Source organism: Tupaia chinensis, unplaced genomic scaffold (genome assembly GCF_000334495.1).
Source record: "Tupaia chinensis unplaced genomic scaffold, TupChi_1.0 Scaffold000012_1, whole genome shotgun sequence".
Taxonomy (NCBI): domain Eukaryota; kingdom Metazoa; phylum Chordata; class Mammalia; order Scandentia; family Tupaiidae; genus Tupaia; species Tupaia belangeri.
Window position 1 is genome coordinate 4,090,135 of NW_006159442.1, and position 11,711 is coordinate 4,101,845.

Consider the following 11,711-nt stretch of genomic DNA (forward strand, 5'->3'; position numbering starts at 1 on the left):
AAAAATGTGCTAAAGCAACTCCTACAGCATGTATCTAGAATTAGATGCAATCACCAGATGTTGGCTTTATACACCATGGGCCTAACAAGCTCACACTTCGTTCCTCCCAGGGTCTGTCTAAGATTGCCATTGCCTTTTCTCTTCTTAGCTGTAACTCGCTGTTTCTGAAGAGTATTCTGGTCAATTAAAGAAATTAAAAACATTTAACACACAGCTGCTAATTTATTTAGTCTTGCCAACCTTTACCTAACAGGCAGAGAGATGCTGAAAGAGAGTCTATTCAGGAATCGACGCTGCAATGTGGAATATGCTTTCCATAGTAAAGGATGTCTGTGTTTTGGAAGGTAAGGAAAAAGAAGGGTATTTATTATTTTATAATTTCTCATTTACGTTTAATTATTATGCATCTTTTTTTAAAAGAGATTTTTGCTATAGGACACATGCACTTGCCAGAGATTCAAAGACAGAAAGCAAGAAATTCCCCTCCCCCCCCCCCCCCGGGGGCGGTCACACCACAATCCCTTCTCCTTCATTCTCCTCTTGGGATTCTGGCATACACACATACACACTCGGTGTGAGTTTCAAGCCTCTGGGTCTAGGACTTGAACCATAGGCAGTCATACGGGAGCCCAACAATGTAATCATTATGCCATCTGCTGGTCCCAATCACTATACATTTTTGTAGTGTACAAGATGGGTTTTCAAAGCATGCGTGATAATTGGATCAAGAACTTTTTTTGTTCCATCTGCCAAATGTTTCCTCCTCTTGTCCCCAACACCCACCCTCCACCACCACTCTCTACTGTCCACAACTCCCTGCTTACAGTCTCTAGCATCCACACCCATCCTTTCTACCATCACATCTTCAGATCTCTCAATCTCTGCCATAAAGTGCAGACATTCAGTACAAATTGAGTGGGGCTATCCAATGCATATCCTTCATAGTCTGACTTACTTAGCTCAGTATTAAGTTTTATGTTCATTCATTTTGAGTCAAATGATAGGATCTCATTGTTTCTCACAGCTGTGTAATAACCCATAGTATATATGTGCCACAGTTTTTCAATCCAGTCATCAGCTCATCAGTTTTTGGACACTTAGGTTGTTTTCATGTTTTAGTAACTGTAAATATTGCTGCAATAAACATGAATATGCAGATGCCTTTCCGATTGTTTTTCTATCCTTTGGGTAAATACCAAGGAGTGAGATTACTGGGTCATATAGGAATTCTACTTGTAGGTTTTTGAGAAAGTTCCATATTGTTTTTCACAAAGGTTGGATCAATTTACATTCCCACCGACAATGTAAGAGAATTCCCTTGAATGTGCTGGCTGTGTCCATGGAGAGAGGCTGAGGTGTCAGAGCTCTGGCCTGAGGTTTCAGGATACTGGGCTAACAAAGATATTAGCTTTGAAAGTCTAGGTCACCATCCAGGCTAGGAGCAAGAGGAAGCGGCAACCCACCTGGGCCACCCTCATGCTGTCATCTTCAGCAGTAAGCAAGAAAACAACTTCTTAAAGATAAACTTGAACATGAATGTGTGAAAGTCAGTGTCTGGACCAGGGGCTGTAATGGCCTTTCTTATACTTGAAAGTATAAGAAGACAAAGGGAGATTCTGTCTAATGAAGAAGTTGTTCAAGAGGGAATCAGAGTGTTCATCAAAAAGAAAGCACAACTAACACATGTAGGAACAGAAATGGACTATGTGGAGGACAAATTATCCCGAGTTTGTGTTTAATAACCCAAACACCAAAGGAACTTGTGGTGTGGAGGAAACTTAAAATTTGAAACCCCAGGACTCCTCAGCTGGAAGCTTCAGGAAAGCTTGGTGAAACTATACAGAAGAAATCAAGCGACTGTCATGTGCGTGAGGTTTATGATGTGTGTCTGCTTTGTGAGGAAAGTAAAGTGATGCATCTTAAAAATGGAGCCAGGATGTTAGGTTTCAGAAGAAGTGTTATTCATTTTCTTTGTAGAAGATAAAAAAAGAAGCCACCGCTCTTTCGGATTATTTTCTGTTCTGTAAAGAAGAAAACATTTCACCCTCCATTAAGCTCTCTTGTACACCTTTTGTTAGAACCTGTTGTTGATTAAAGTTGCTTCCTGGAATGAGTTTGGCAAATGGTATTTAAAAAAAGAAGAAAACTCCCTTTTACCACAGCCTTGCCAGTACTTGTCATTCTTTATTATTGATCCTAGCCATTCTAACTGGGATTAAACAGTCTCTCATTGTGGTTTTAATTTGCACTTCCCTTATGACAAGAGACTTTGAACATGTTTTCATATGCCTCTGGGCCATTCCTAAGTCTTCCTTGGAGAGTTGTGTATTCAGTTCATTTGCCCATTTTAAAATTGGATTCTTCTTTTTTTAAATGGGTGAGCTGGTTGGAGTTCCCTACATATTCCAGGTATCAATTCCTTGCTTGAGGGATAATTTGCAAAAATTTTCTATCATTCCAAGGGTTGTCTTTTCACTCTAGTTATAGTTTCCTTTGCTGTGAGGAAGCTCTTTAGCTTGATATAATCCCACTTATCTATTTTAGGAACTAAGGGTTTTGAAAAGAAAAATGAAGAGGGATTACTTAAAACTGTTTTGCGGCTATTATGCTTGACTACCAGGATCAATAACAATAGTGTTGTCTATGAAATTTGGGTAGGTGGTTTCTGGGCAGATGTTTTTGCAGAAGTATTTTTTGTGAAAGGTTGCAGTGGTCGTTGTGCAAGCTCATGGCTCTGGTAAAGTCCTTATGATGGTTTTTGTTATCAGGCATTCTTGCATGAAAACTGCCCTCTTCTTGGTTTTACCAAGCTCTGCTTAGTCAAGGTTTAACACATGTTGACACAATGACTCCATCTTTATTCTGACAACTTTTATAGTCTTTATTCTGTACATGTTGCATTGGGATTTTGTGTTCAAGTAAAGACTTTGATATTTACCCTTATAATTTTTTTTCTGGTATAAAATTTGACCACTGTTTCAGTCTGTTAAGATGAGTCTAAATCATACTCCTATGGCATTGTACATATGCCCACTTGCTTAATTTTCCATTAAGGGTGTAATATTGGTCAGACATTGCTCACTCACTGCTTTGTCAGCCTCACATCTCTCTTTAATCCTGATGCCCTTCTTTGGCCATTTCCCCATTTATGCATAGCTCTATAAATGTGAAAGATACCACAGCTGGAGTCACCTGGGAATGAAAAGAGAAAAGAGGCAGACCCATTGAGTGCTGTCAGCCTGGCAATTTCATTGATTATCCCCTATTTAGGGAGTTCTCAGGACACTGAAAACCAGAAACACAAATTGAAGACTTGTTAAAAAAAAATGAACTTCTAATAGGGGCCATTACTTTATTATGATATATTAGGCAAGTTAAGGAAGGAACGTGGTCTAGTTAAAGGGCAAAAGCCATCCTCTGTTAGTTCTATTTCATCAATGCATAATTAATGAGGCCCGGTTAAAGGAAGAGGGGTATACTGGATTCAGTCACAAGGATCTGTATGTCACTGTTACATGGGTATTTTAGAAAGAATGCATGGAACATTTTTTTTCTTTTATAAGATCTGTCTTTAGGACATTCTGTAATTCATAACTCTTATTTGATTCCAAAATTTCTGATAATGAACTGTTTAGGTAGAACAGATACATTCATACTAAAATTATTATTTGCTATAATTTTAGAACTGTACATGTTTATCATTTGCCAAAGGAATGTTCTTTCCTAGGAAATTATTTCAAATACATAAATCACAGAAAGAAGATAATAAACTCTCACGTACTACTCCACAGATTTTACAAGTAGCATTTTTGCTATGTTTGCCTCCGATATTGGAAACATAGAAAACATTTTGTCAATGGAGACGGGCTCTGTTTGTATTTCCTTTAGATTCATCTCTCCGCCCACACTCCCCAGAAGTAATTTCATGTTAGAACCATGACGACTCATCTAGTTTTGTTTATTCATCTTGACTGCTGTGTAATAATTTAATTATGAATAATTTTCAATCAAACATTTCTCTATCGATGGTTATTTCAATGATTTTGAATTTTTTAAAATTTTAAAATAATATGGGGACCAGCAGTTAGTGTAATGGCTATGTCGCTGGACTCCCATGTAGGCAACAGCGGTTTGAGTCCTGGACCTGGTGGCTTAAACTCACGCCAGGCGCGTGTGCGTGTGTGCCCAAGATCCCGAGAGGAGAATGGAGGAGAAGGGATTATGGCATGGCCATCCCCCCTGGGGGGTGATTTCTCGCTTTCTGTCTCTATGTCTCTCTCTGTCTGTCTGGCGAGCGCACGTGCCCTATAGCAAAACCCTCTCCAAAAAAAGAAAAGAAGAAAAGATTAAAATAATATGACTGAACATTTTGTTTTCCTTTTTTTAAAAAAATAATGGCCAGAGGTTATGTGAACTCATGAGAGAGGGAGAAGAGAGAGAGAAAGAGAGAAAACACCCTTCAATTAGGTGTGGTCATGCTGCAATCTTTTTCTCTCCATTTTTTCCTTCCATTGGGATTTTGGGCATGCACACACATGTGCCTGGCATGTTTTTCAAGCTACTTGGTCTAGGACTTGAACCATGGTTGGTTATATGCGATCCTGCTTTCAACACATAGCACCTAACCATTGTACTATGAAATCAACTCAACATTTTGTCTGTATCTTTCAGGGCATATGTGCTCCAGTTTTTTTTGTTTTTTTTTTTTTAGAGAGAGATTTTTCCTATAGGGTATGTGTGCTCCCTGAAGAGATAGAGAGAGAGACAGAAAGTGAGAAATCACTCCCCAGGGGGGATGGCCACGCTGCAATCCCTTCTCCTCCAGTATCCTCTTGGGATTTTGTGCATGCATGTACACACTACCAGAGTGTTTCAAGCCTACAGGTCCTCCCGGTCTAACCATGGTTGGCCACGTGTAAGTCCAGTGATGTAACCATTATGCCATCTGCTGGCCTCTATTTCTCCTTTCTAATGTATCTTTTAAAAAATTATTTATTTTACTTATTATTGTTATTTTTAAAATTTGACCAGAGAGAGAAAGAGGAAGAAAAAGGGAAAGTGAGAAAGCAAGCTTCCAGGTCCAGGACTTGAACAGTGGTTGGTCATGTGGGAGTCTAGCACCTTAACCCCCCCACCATCTTCTGGTATCTTTTTTTTTTTTTTAATACAAAAGTTTCAGATTATTCTCTTAAATGTTTAATTTATTTAAAGATTATTATTATTTTGCTTTATTCATGATAGAATACATGCATATCCATGAAAGAGGGACAGAGATAAGTCGATCCACAGGGTCTGGTCACTGTGCAATCCCCTTTGTCCAGTCCTCCAGCTGTCAGATCTTAGACATGCATACGTGTTCCCAGCATATTTTTTTTTTTCTTCTTCAGGCTGACTGGGTTGGGGATTTGAACTGCTCTCACTATGTGGAATCCAGCTTTTCTTGAGTAGCACATAATCAGTACACCATGGAACTGGTCCTGAAATTCTTAAGTTTTTTTTTTTTACATTTAGGCTTGTAATTTTTCTACAATAGACTTTTATCTATGGTATAAATTTAATGATCTCTTTCTATATGGATAACCAAGTGACTCCACACCACTGATTGAATAGTTTGCATTTCCCTACTGTTCTGGAATTTTAGCTCAATAATCAGCTTTATATATTTACTTTTGAATCTTTTAAATTCTTGTTGTCTTTACTGTGGCAAAAATCCAGTAATTACTCATTACATTGTATGGTAATACTTGTTAAAGTAAGGTATTCTCTGGCTTTTTTTTTTAAGAATTATTTTATTTCATTTATTCATCATCATTTTTTTCCTTCAATTTGACCACAGAGCAACACAGAGAGAGAAAGAGAGAGAGAGACAGAGAGAAAGTGAGAAAGCAAGCTGCCAAGTCTAGGACTTGAACCGTGGTCAGCCATGTGAAAGTCTAGCACCTTAACCACTATGCCACCTGCCTGCCCCTTCTCTGGCTTTTTCACAAAAAGTGTTTGATTTCTTGGCCCTTTACTCTTCCAAATGAAATGTTGCATTGGCTTATCAAGTTCCACACAGAATCTTAATGAAATCTGAAATGTAATCTTATTCAGTGTAATTTATTAGATTAATTTGAAGAGAATTGACATCTTTATTAGGTTGGATATTCCCAGTCATGAACTTGTTTTTTTATCACTGGCAGCTTCCTTAATTGTGCACCCACTTTCAATTTAGAACCAACAGAATAAGGTCAGATATGCCCTCTTAACAGAACAGAGGGGGTCTGCTCCTAGCTCTCCTATCCCTAGCTTCCCCATGCCAACCACTTCCCCTCAGGAACTATAAAACTGTCCCACCCTCTGCCTGTCTTCAGAAGACAGCGGCGGTGACAGACTCTCTAACAACAGCAAGCTCACAATTAATCATCTCTTTTTGTTCTCATTTGGGCAGCCTTCATGTATTTTTTTCACATAGAAAGGAGAAGCATAAAAAAGGAACAACAGCTGAGACTAGGAAAATGTCGTCTCATATTACATTCCTAATGGGCTAGATACTTACTTGGAAGGCCCAAGATAGAAGATTTCAAAATTTTGGAAGGACAGAGGGTGTGCATACTTTGGTTCCAGAAGTTCAGGGGAATCTATTACTTAATAAAGACAAGACAAGACAAAGAGATTTTTCTCTCCTGGATCCCACATGGCCGACTGCACAGTTTGAGATAGGGACTTGGTGGCTTGAGAATGATGCTGGGCCCGTGTGCATGCATGCCCAAGATCCTGAGAAGAGAAAAGAGGAGAAGGGATTGCAGTGTGGTCATTCCCCCCAGGGGGTGATTTCTCACCTTCCCTCTTTGTCTCCTTTGAGACAAAAATAAAACAATAAAAGGTCCTTGGATGGCCTGAGGATGGCCCCGCAGGTTAAGGTGGCTGGATCCCATGTTGGGTATGTGTGTGCCCAAAATGTTGATAAGAGAATGGAAGAGAAGGGATTGCAGCATGGCTATCCCCTTTAGGGGATGATTTCTCATTCTCTTTTTCTCTCTTTCTGTCTCTCCAGCAAGCACACACACACACTATGGCAAAAACCTTAAAAAAAAAAAAAAAAAAAAAGAAGAAGAAGAAGAAAAAAAGGAAAGAAATGCAGAATCCAGAGGCTTGTGGGGTAGATGGAGGTACGTGATTCAGTAGAACTTCAACTTAGGAAGAGACCCTTGGGTGAAGAAAGTTTTAAAAGGACAATGTTGGAACAGACGTTGAGAATACACTAATCTGAACAAGGAGGACAAAATGTGATGTTAAAGGAGAGTCTTTTTAAAATTTTATTTTATAATTTCTTATTTACATTTAATTGTTAAATGTCTTTGTGGGGCACAGTGTGGTTTTTTCAAAGCATGAATGCAGTGTGCGATAACCAAGGATACTGAGGTGTGTTGGGTTAAGTTCACTGAAGTAATAAAAGGAGTCAGAAAGCCACTACCCTTAAGACAATAGTTTTTTTTTTTTTAGATTAATGACTTCTCTTTCTCAGAGAAAGAAGCAATTATTGTATATTTTTGTATCCCCGACTGAAAACATGCCCCATAAATGTTGACTGACATGCTCAGCATATGCTGATTTAATAAATTCTTACAGCTCTTAAAGATTCCCAGCCACATTATATAACATACAAGCTAAAACCGTTACTGTATCCAGACTTTGTTGAACTTCTGTTGTTCCCTAAAGAAAAATAGAAAATAAGGAGGTAGGATTTTTTTTCCTTTTTAAATTAAACCTGTCAAGATGTTTTATGACTTTTCCTTTAATAAGGCCAGGATGTGACACCAGCAGGTGGCGTCATGGTTACATTGCTGAACTTCCACATGGCTGACTGTGCTTTGAGTTCTGGACCTGGCAGCATGAAACTCGCTCTGGATGAGTGTGCATGTGTGCCCAAAATCCTGAGAGGAGAATGGAAGAAAAGGGATTGCAGTGTGGCCATCTCCTAGAGGTGATTCCTGGCTTTCTCTCTGTCTGTCTCTCTGGCAAGGGCATAGGTCCTATAGCAAAAATCTCTAGAAAAGAAAGAAAAAGGAAAAGAAAGAGAAGGAAAAAGAAAGAGAAAGAGAAAGAAAGAAGAAAGAAAGAAAGAAAGAAAGAAAGAGAGAAAGAAAGAAAGAAAGAAAGAAAGAAAGAAAGAAAGAAAGAAAGAAAGAAAGAAAGAAAGAAAGAGATAAAGAAAGGGAGAAAGAAGGCCAGGAGGAGGGGAGAGTGAAAGAGAGACATTTTCAGCAGTCTCGCTAAATCCTGATTCTCCTGTCCCAGGCTTTCAGTTAGCTAGGTACAAAGCGCACAGGTGTGCCCAGTGTGTTTAGGCTGGCCTGGAATCCAAACCTGGGTCTTCCATGTGCCTCCAAGCTTTGCACAGCGGTGTTTTGCCACCTGTGCCACCATGGCTGGAATTTTTATGATTTTTTAATCTTTCCGAAATCTCAAATCCTGCTTTCCCTCAATAAGGTATAAAGCATTTTGATTCTCTGCTGATAAAAATAGTATGAAGATGAATCCTCATCTTTATGAAGAGTAACTTCAATTTTCAAAACCGTTTTAATTTCACTTAAAAAGTTATACAATAGTTGGATACTTCTTTTAACCGTTTATGAGAAATTGCACTATTTTCTTGTGAATACCCACATATCATAAAAAAATAAGCCTAATTATGCTTTTTAGGTGCAACAGATCATTTTCTATTGCAGTGATTTGAAATAAACCTTTTTTTTTTTTTTTTTTACTTTTTAATACCAGTGGCGTGTGTATGTGAGAGAGAGAGAAAGAGAAAGCACCCCCCTCTCCCTCCCCACATTGGACTTTGCTGGAAACCCTTTTCCTCCGACTCTCCATGCCGTCAGGATTCTGGGCACATGGATGTGCTTGAATATGTTGTTCAAGCCAAGGGGACTGAGACTAAATTCCCGGTCAGCAATGCGGGGTACAACTTATGCATAGCACCTAACTACTGTGTTAAGGGCTGGCTCAGAAGTAAACCATTTTTAAAGGGGGCAAAAGGGGACTCTCTTTTATTTTTTCAAAAATGAAATCACACATGTACACAGCTTGATATAGCACATGGGTGTGGTACATTTGAAGATGAGGCATATTTTGCATTTAGACACAGAAAATAGACCTTTTGTAGAAATTTTCCGAGTTTCTGCTTTGAAGTTAATAATTCATTTTGGCTTCTATTCTTGGGAAGTTGTTGTGAATCTCTGAGTAAGGAAGTAAAAAGTGATGCTTCCTTTGGTCCCCAGAACATTAAAAATCTTTTTATAGTACATGTTTCACTCACGTTTATATGTGTGAAATACAAACACAGTAGATTTTATCATTTGCTTATGGTAAGAAACATAATAAATCTAAGAGGAGAAAGAAAGCATGCAATTTTCTGTTCTCTTACCTTCTCTATTTTTCACTATCAACCTGTCCTTCCTCATTTAGTAAAAGTTTTTGATTTAGTTGAGGAAAGTGGAAATATTAAAGAAGGAAGGTTTTTTTCTCTTTTCTTCTTCCTTTTTTCTCCCCCCCCCCACATTTATTTATCTTTTCATTTGTTGTGATTTTCAAGCCCCCAGGTCCAGAACTGAACTGCATGTAGTCAGTCATGTGGGAATCCAACACCTGATAAATACCATGCTGCCTGCTGGCCTCAATGCAATGACTCCTTAATACCCTGGTCGAGGATTGTTATGGTATAATGCAAACAGGCAGGCTCTTGGTCAGTGGTGGACTAACGTTAGTATCAAAAAGAATTTTAAGAGTTTGTTTCCTACCTTGATTACTGTGAGTGGCCACTAGTGCTGATCTCCGTACATCATTGTTCTGTGTTACTAACAGTGTTGAATGAACACTCTTACTCTTTTTTTTTTTTTTTTACATTTTTAAAATTTCATTTTTTTTATACATTCACTCACATTATTTAGCTTAAAAAGTGAATTTTTCAACATGTGAACATTTCTTCCTGGTCCAGTTGATAAAACTATAAAATATCTTCAACAGATAATATATTTCTTTGTCCCATTAATGCTTTGCCTCTCTATTTTTCTTCTAAATGTCCTTCCTCAGACCCTCCTCTTTCACACACACTGTAGCTGGTATTTACATCCATTTACTGTGTTTTTATATCCATTTTTTTTTTTGAGAGGTTTTTGCTATAGGGCGCGTGCGCTTGCCAGAAAGACAGAGAGAGACAGAGAGACAGAAAATGAGAAAGCACCCCTAGGGGGGAGGCCACGCCGCAATCCTTTCTCCTCCATTCTCTTCAGATCTCGGGCATGCATGCACACGCACCTAGCATGAGTTTAAGCCACCAGGTCCGGGACTTGAACCACGGTAGACTATATGGGAGTCCAGTGACATAGCCATTACACTAACTGCTGGTCCCTGTTTCTATATCCTTTAGTCAATCAGTTTCAGTGACAGAGTGCGGACACTTGGTATATATTAAGTGGGAACATACAATGGATCACTCTTATTCTTGGTAAAGGTTTTACATTTTCTAGGTTTCCTGGACCTATTTGGTTTTTCAATTTCAGGAAATAATTCCTCTGTAATTAGAGTGCAAAACTCCTGAAATTTGGCTCAGAGAAAGATGAAGTAAAAACACGTCTCAGTGGAAGAGCACTGCTAAATGTACACAGAGTCTCACACAGAAATTCTAGTATGGTATAGTTTACATTCAACAAAATGTGCTCTCTTAAAAAATACCTTTCAACAGTTTTTGAAAAATTCATATACACTTATAACCACGATCAAAATAAAACCACAGAACATTTTCATGATGGTTAATTCTATGTGTTAACTTGACTGTGCCACAGGGTGCCCAGATTAAATGTTACTCCCAGGTGTGCTTGTGAGGAGATTGTCTTGATTGATTTGCATTTAAATAGGTGGATTCATTACAGACGCTGGCTCTCCCCAGTATGAGTGGGCATCATCCCAGCTATCCTGGCCAAAAGGCAGAGGAAAGGAATTTGCTCCTATTTTTTTCCTCCTGCATGAGTTCTTAAGCTGGGAAACAAGCTTTTTGCTCTTGCACTGCGACTTATGACATCAGCTCCCCAGGTTCTCAAGTCTTCAGACTCAGACTGGAATTTATACCACCAGCCGCCCTCCTCCATCTCCAGCTTTCAGAGAGCAAATTGTGGGACTTGTCCTATAAATCTCCGTTTGTATCAAAGTCATAATCTAAACCCATGTCTCTACCTACCTATTTATGTCTATATCTGTAGTTCTCTTCTATTGGTTTCATTACTTGGGAACTCTAATACAGTTTCCTTTGTATCAAAAGCTTCCAATGTTCCATCCTGGGGACTCTCCCACAACTCCAAGCCCCAGGCAACAGCTGGTTAGCTTTCTGTCAATATAGATTTTTCTTTTCTAGGGCTTTGGAAAAATGAACCATTTTGAAACCATCAGTATAAATCTTCTCCTCCTTCTGCTTGGTAGTTTTTTAAATTAATTAATTTACATTCATTCCCTAAGCATTGTCACAGCATACAAAATGTGATTTCCCATCCAGAATATACTGCATAGTGGCTTAATCCATGCATGTTATCATCAATAATTCTCCATTTCTAGTTTCATATATATATGTTTTACCCTTAGTTCTGTCCCTCTTCCCTTTCCCACCCTCTTCCCACACTATCTCTGTCTTCCATTCCTTTCCTCCCCACATTTTATTGATCACAAAATTTCTTAAA

The 11,711-nt window shown here is 38.7% G+C and overlaps 1 pseudogene; it reads left to right on the plus strand.

The window, feature by feature from the left end:
- The first annotated feature begins 326 nt into the window (after nt 1–326).
- LOC102502135 (iron-sulfur cluster assembly 1 homolog, mitochondrial pseudogene) lies at nt 327–1,833 on the plus strand (annotated as a pseudogene).
- The last annotated feature ends 9,878 nt before the right edge of the window (nt 1,834–11,711 follow it).